Below are 5958 nucleotides of genomic sequence, written 5' to 3' on the forward strand. Positions count from 1 at the left end.
CCACATGCTTATCTCCAAATTGGAGAGATGTGGATTTGATGGGTGGACCACCAGGTAGATAAGGAATTGGTTGAAAGGCCGCAGACAAATGGTGGTGATCAATGGTTCTATGTTCAGGTGGAGGCTGGTAATGAGCAGTTTACCACAGGGGACTGTCTTGGGACCAGTGCTCTTCAACATCTTCATCAATGACATAAATGATGGAATTGAGTGCACGCTCAGCAAGTCTGCGGATGACACTAAGCTGAGTGGTGCGGTTTACGCAATGGATGGAACGGATGCCATTAAGAGGAACCTCAACAGACTCGAAAGGTGGGCCCGGGTGAATCTAGGGTGAACACAGCAAAGTGCAAGGTTTAGCACTTGGGCCAGAGGAATCCCAGGCATATATACAGACTGGGAGGAGCAATCCTTGAGAGTGGCCCTGCAGAGAAGGATCTGGAGGTCCTGGTGGGTAAAAAACTTAACGTGAGCCAAGAGTGTGCTCTTGCAGCTCAGAAAGCAAATGGTATCCTGGGCTCCATCAGAAGAGTGGTGGCAGCAGGGAGTGGGAGGTGATTGTCCCTCTCTACTCTGCCCTCGTGAAGCCCCAGCTGGAGTATTGCATCCAGGTCTGGGGCTCCCTATACAGGAAAGATGTGGAGCTGTTGGAGAAGGTCCAGAGAAGGACCATGAAGATGATCAGAGGGCTGGAGCATCTCTCCTACAAAGATAGGCTGAGGGAGCTGGGCTTGTTCAGCCTGGAGAAGAGAAGGCTGCGAGGTGACCTCATTGCAGCCTTCCAGTATTTAAAAGGGGGCCTACACACAGGAGGGGAATCAACTCTTGTCATGGCTTTATCTAAAGATCTGTGTCCGTGACAGGGCCACGGTCCCACAGGTCGGGGAGAATTTAAAAAGAAGGGAAACCAAAACTGCCGGTGGTTAGGGGCTTGCCTGGACTAGTCTGGCGGGTAATGCAGCTCGGGACCAGTGGACCCACGCCCTGGGGAAAACAACGGGAAAAGGTATGGAACTCGTAGACAGATCTAAAGCAAAACAGCGGCACCAATCTGAGGAGAAATGACTAATTTTACTAAATATTTTGAAATTGAAGCCAGTAAATCAGAACAGAGAGAGTTTACAAACAGACTCTCACACTGTAAGCTGCAGGAGGACCACATGCTTCTCTGCCGGGCAGGAAGGGAGGAAGGCACTCCGGGTCTGCCAAGCAGCTTCACCACCCCCTCCAGACCCAAAGACCCCTGGGGCGTGCAGCTCCTCCCCTCCCCCTCAGATAACCCAAACACCAAAAAAGGCAGTTTGCAGTAACAGGGGAATTAACTCTTTAACTGCCAGTGCTTTACATGATGTTATGATGTGGAATACCGACAACAAAAATCACAAAACCATGACAACTCTTTACAAGGGTAGATAAGGCAGGACAAGGGGAAATTGTTTTAAGTTGAAGCAGGGAAGATTTAGTTTGGATATCAGGGGGTAGTTCTCTACACAGAGAGTGGTGAGGTGCTGGAACAGGCTGCCCAGAGAGGCTGTGGATGCCCCGTCCCTGGAGGTGTTCAAGGCCAGGTTGGATGGGGCCCTGGGCAGCCTGGTCTATTATTACATATGGAGGCTGGCGGCCCTGCCTGCGGCAGGAGGGTTGGAGCTTGATCCTTGAGGTCCCTTCCAACCCCCACCATTCTATGATTCTATGATTTATATTAGTGAAGAACTGGCCTATGAGTTGAAATTGCTTCTTTTAATAATTGTCAATTTATTGTGCTCCAGAGCTTGTATTTCAGAGAAAGGCCTCACCCCAGATACAGGAAAGCAGACAAGAATCCATCTGCTTCAGGAATGTGAGTGACTTATGAGATGGAGCCACAAGGATGAAAAGTCTGGGGAAAAATAGATAAATTTCAGATATGAAACCTGAGGACATTTCTGAATCATCTTGCAGTAAAAAACCGAGTCCTGTCATACACATCCAGAATGAATTTGATGTAAGGAACAGGTGAGAATGACTGCAGAGGAATTACTTGATGCAAAGATTTTGGTTGAAAGCAACATGCAGAGGTCACCTAGTCCAAACACCTTTTCCACACAATGCTAACTTCACTTTGGATTTTGAGATCCCAGGCCTTGTCTCTCTGAGTTCCAATGTACAAGGTCTGCTCTGAAAGTAATGCCTCCTATTTTACAGCAGTGGGTCTGTACATGTACAAGAACAAAGAAATTACCACCACAGGAAACAGCTGTGGTTCTAGAGATTGAGGGCAGCTAGAAATTTAGCCAAGAGCCTCATTTAATAAGCTCATATTGCACTTCAGAGCTCTCGTGCACATGTAGTTGTCTGACATCACCTCACAACTCTGCATCCGCAATGCTGCTGAGTCTGTGCTTAAAGGAATGTCTTAAAGCTAGGACTGGAAAAACAGGAAAATCAGGAGAGGATGAAGAGCGAACTTGTTCTTTGATTCACTGAGCATGTACCATACAAAATACTTCTTCCTGGCACAAGTGGCAGATAAAGTCCCCCACTGCATCATGGAATTAGAATCATAGAATCATTAAGGTTGGAAAAGATCTCTAAGATCCTCTAGTCCAACCGTCCACCTACAACCAACATTGTCCACTAAATCATGCTCCTTACTATCACATCTACACATTTCTTGAACACCTCCAGGGACAGTGACTGAACCACCTGTCAGGGCACCCCCTGGAACAAGTTGAGGCCATTCCCTCCAGTTCTGTTGCTAGTTATCCAGGAGAATAGGCCACCTCCCACCTTGCCACAACCTCCTCTCAAGGAGTTGTAGAGGGCGATAATGTCCCCTGAGCCTCCTCTTTTCCAGATTGACCGACCCTGGTTTCCTCAGCTGCTCCTTATAAGACTTGTGCTCCAGACTCCTCACTAACTTCATTGCCCTTCTCTGAACACACTCCAGGGCCTCGATGCCTTTCTTGTTGTAAAGAGCTGAAAACTGAACACAGTACTCAAGATGCAACCTCACCAGAGCTGAGTACAGAGGGCCAATCGTGTCCCTGCTCCTGCTGGTACTACTATTTCCAATACAAGCCAGGATGCCATTGGTCTTCTTGTCCACCTGGGCACACTGCTGGCTTATGTTCAACTGAGCATCAACCAGCATCCTCAAGAGAAGAATCACTTTTTTTTTTTTTTTACACTTTACATTTACATTTTTACAAATGTTTAATGATCCATAAACTTATGTACTATAACATAATTCTTTCCAGTGAATGATCTCTGTGCAGGTTTCCCTTAGTTATACTTTGAAAGTGAGTTTTCATTTCATATTGTAGTGGAAATGCTAAGTCACAACTTGAACCAGTGACTGAGCACCTGGTGGGAAGGCAGGGCCAACCCAGGGGAGCTCAGGTGCATGCAATGTACCTGAATGACTGGAAGGGGTGGAGCCAGGATCCATCCCTTCCCAGACTCATTTAAGGGTCGTCAGTGGAGGTAAGCATTTCTTGCTGGTGCTCCTTGCCTACTGGAGGCTGTTTGAAGGTAGGCAGTTTTTCTTTTTTTGTTTCTCTACCTATGGTTGTTGTGTTTGGATTTGTTCTCATTTGTTGTAGCTTTGTAATGTGCTACTTTGCTATTATTGCTGTACTTCCTATCATGTTATAGCATTATTGTATTACACATATGTGTGTGAATAGCAAAGCCATAGGAAGAAATAAATAATGTTTATCATGGGCTTTCAATTGATTTGCCTCAATTTTGCCCATTAATCTATTTCAGGAGATATCTCTGAGACTTTTTAAAGCTGCCTATTAATGTAAAGATTTCTTATGCATGTGACGCATAGTGTAATATTTACTTTTAAACGGATGGCTGAGGACAAGAAAGAAATAGTAGTGAAGAGGGCTTATCTTGATTTTCTATAGAGATGTTTTAAGACATTGAGAATGTGTGTGTGTTAGTGCAGAAAAAAATATGAAATTTTCTGGGATCAAGAGAAGATTTAATTTTAAACTTTTGATACTAGAGCACAAACCCAGAGCAGCAACAAAACCTGAGGAAATCCGTAGGTGCTTGTTACGGAAGTTGCCTTGAAGAGCCCGTTACAAACGGCTTGATTATATTGCCCTCTGCCGGAACTACAGAAAATCGCAGACTAATGCTTAACGCGGGGAAAAACTGGCAGGAGAGCCACGAACAAGTACGAAAAAATTGTTTCACACGGCTTAACAGAATCACAGAATCAAATGCTTCTGGATTTGGAATCCAAAGAGTGGCTTGGGTTTTCTTCTGACTTGCTGAAGGGATATTCATTTCTTTTAGAGAAGAATCCATGTACGCAGGAGAGAGACCCAAAGTTAAACTTGCCAAGAAAATGGGTTTTGTATCCTCAAACTTACAGGCAAAGAAAAAAAAAGGATAATTTTGGAGTTACATAGGCAGATGCATTCAGAGCTGATGAGAGAACTGTTGTGTGAAATTGGGAGGAAAAGGTCTCTGGGTCCTGTGCCGCAGATCTTTTTTAATGTTTGCATTCACAAAGAATACATAGTTTTCCCCAGTGAAATGTTTTTATTAATAGTATTTATTATTATCCATCTTTTGACTTGGACCATTTTCCTCATTAAAGCTTTAGGTCATTCAGTGCATACTTTGTTACTGATGTCAATGGAAGAAATTAATCCAGTGAGTACTTACCCTTATCTTCAAATGAGAAAGGGATATAAATGTTTGGCTGATCTTGAATCCACTGTAAAATCTACAGTGTTTCTCCAGCCATAGGTGCCAAGTTCTACTGCTATTACACTGGCTAGATGGCTCTGAAGCACAGGCATCAACTGACAAGGGAGCTCTGGGCCTGAGGAGATGATGTGGAAGTTGCACCATCTGAATCAGTCTCAGGCAGGACTTGGTGGCACAGTGAAGCAAAAATGCTCAGTGAAATCAGTCAGCAAACTAGCAGTTTTCATTACCATGAGGCTGGTTATTACTGTTGTCACAGCTTCGATTGAATGACTTTAACTTTTAAACTAAAATAGGAAAATAAGTCGGAAATGCACCAAGATGAAGAATTTATTGATGTATTCTGGTTGGGCTTTCATTATGTTTTAATGTTTTAATTTTGTGGATAAACAATTTAATTTGTACAGTGATAAACTGAAAGGTAATTTCTGAATAAAACTGAATTTTAACTATTTCAGATTTTCCCGGTCTTAATGCATCTCTGCTGGACACAACGCTGTGTGTAAAAGAGAACTGTTTCCTTTAGAGTGCTGATGAATGTGCATGACTTGAAATCTCTTTGTCCACTGGTGTTCCTTTATGGGATTTCATTCAGTGATCTGACTTAAAAGCAGATAAAACTGCTTCTCAAGTAATGTAAGAATTGCTTTGCAGAATGATGCAAAATTCTACATGGTTCTCTGTGTAACAGTAAACATCCCTTACTCTTTTTCTGAATCCTCAGTTTCATGTTTTCACTGAATTATTTTTCTCCTTTCTTACCATCAAATAATAAATACTAACCTGTTTAAAGATGTTATTACTGAACTTTCTGCTTTCCTACATGAATTAGGATTTTTTTTGTCAAGCAGTGTAAGAATTCAGAAATAAACGTTTATTTCAATTTTTTGTTGTGTGATATTCCTTTCTGTTATTTCACGTGACTCAGCATGTGTTATTTTTGTGATGCTGAAAGCATGATTTGTAACTGAAAAATGGGCTCTGAATTTGTGCAGTTGGCAAAAATCATGGCCTAAAAAGGCATCAAAGCCCTTTAAATATGTTAAAACAGATGTTCTACAATTATAATTATTTTTGCATTGTACTCTAGCATATAAAATAATATAATGGCAAGAGACTTCATTAGGCATACTCATCTCTAATAACAGCTTCGCAAGGCACAGCTTGAAGCATTTTTTTTTCCTGTTGAGATTGCATTTATATCACACTTTTTATATATCGTTTTCAATACATTACAAAGTTGGT

General features: G+C 42.5%; 1 long non-coding RNA gene across 2 annotated transcripts; it reads left to right on the top strand.

Annotated features, from left to right (window-relative positions):
- On the top strand, nt 3477-5159 carry LOC110398871. Of its 2 annotated transcripts, none has more exons than XR_002438712.1 (3): nt 3477-3513; nt 4601-4656; nt 4736-5159. It is a non-coding gene; the product is annotated as an uncharacterized LOC110398871 (long non-coding RNA). The 2 variants fall into 2 exon arrangements; XR_002438713.1 differs by having other exon boundaries at nt 4747-5159.

Source organism: Numida meleagris, chromosome 4, assembly GCF_002078875.1.
Source record: "Numida meleagris isolate 19003 breed g44 Domestic line chromosome 4, NumMel1.0, whole genome shotgun sequence".
NCBI classification, from domain to species: Eukaryota; Metazoa; Chordata; class Aves; order Galliformes; family Numididae; genus Numida; species Numida meleagris.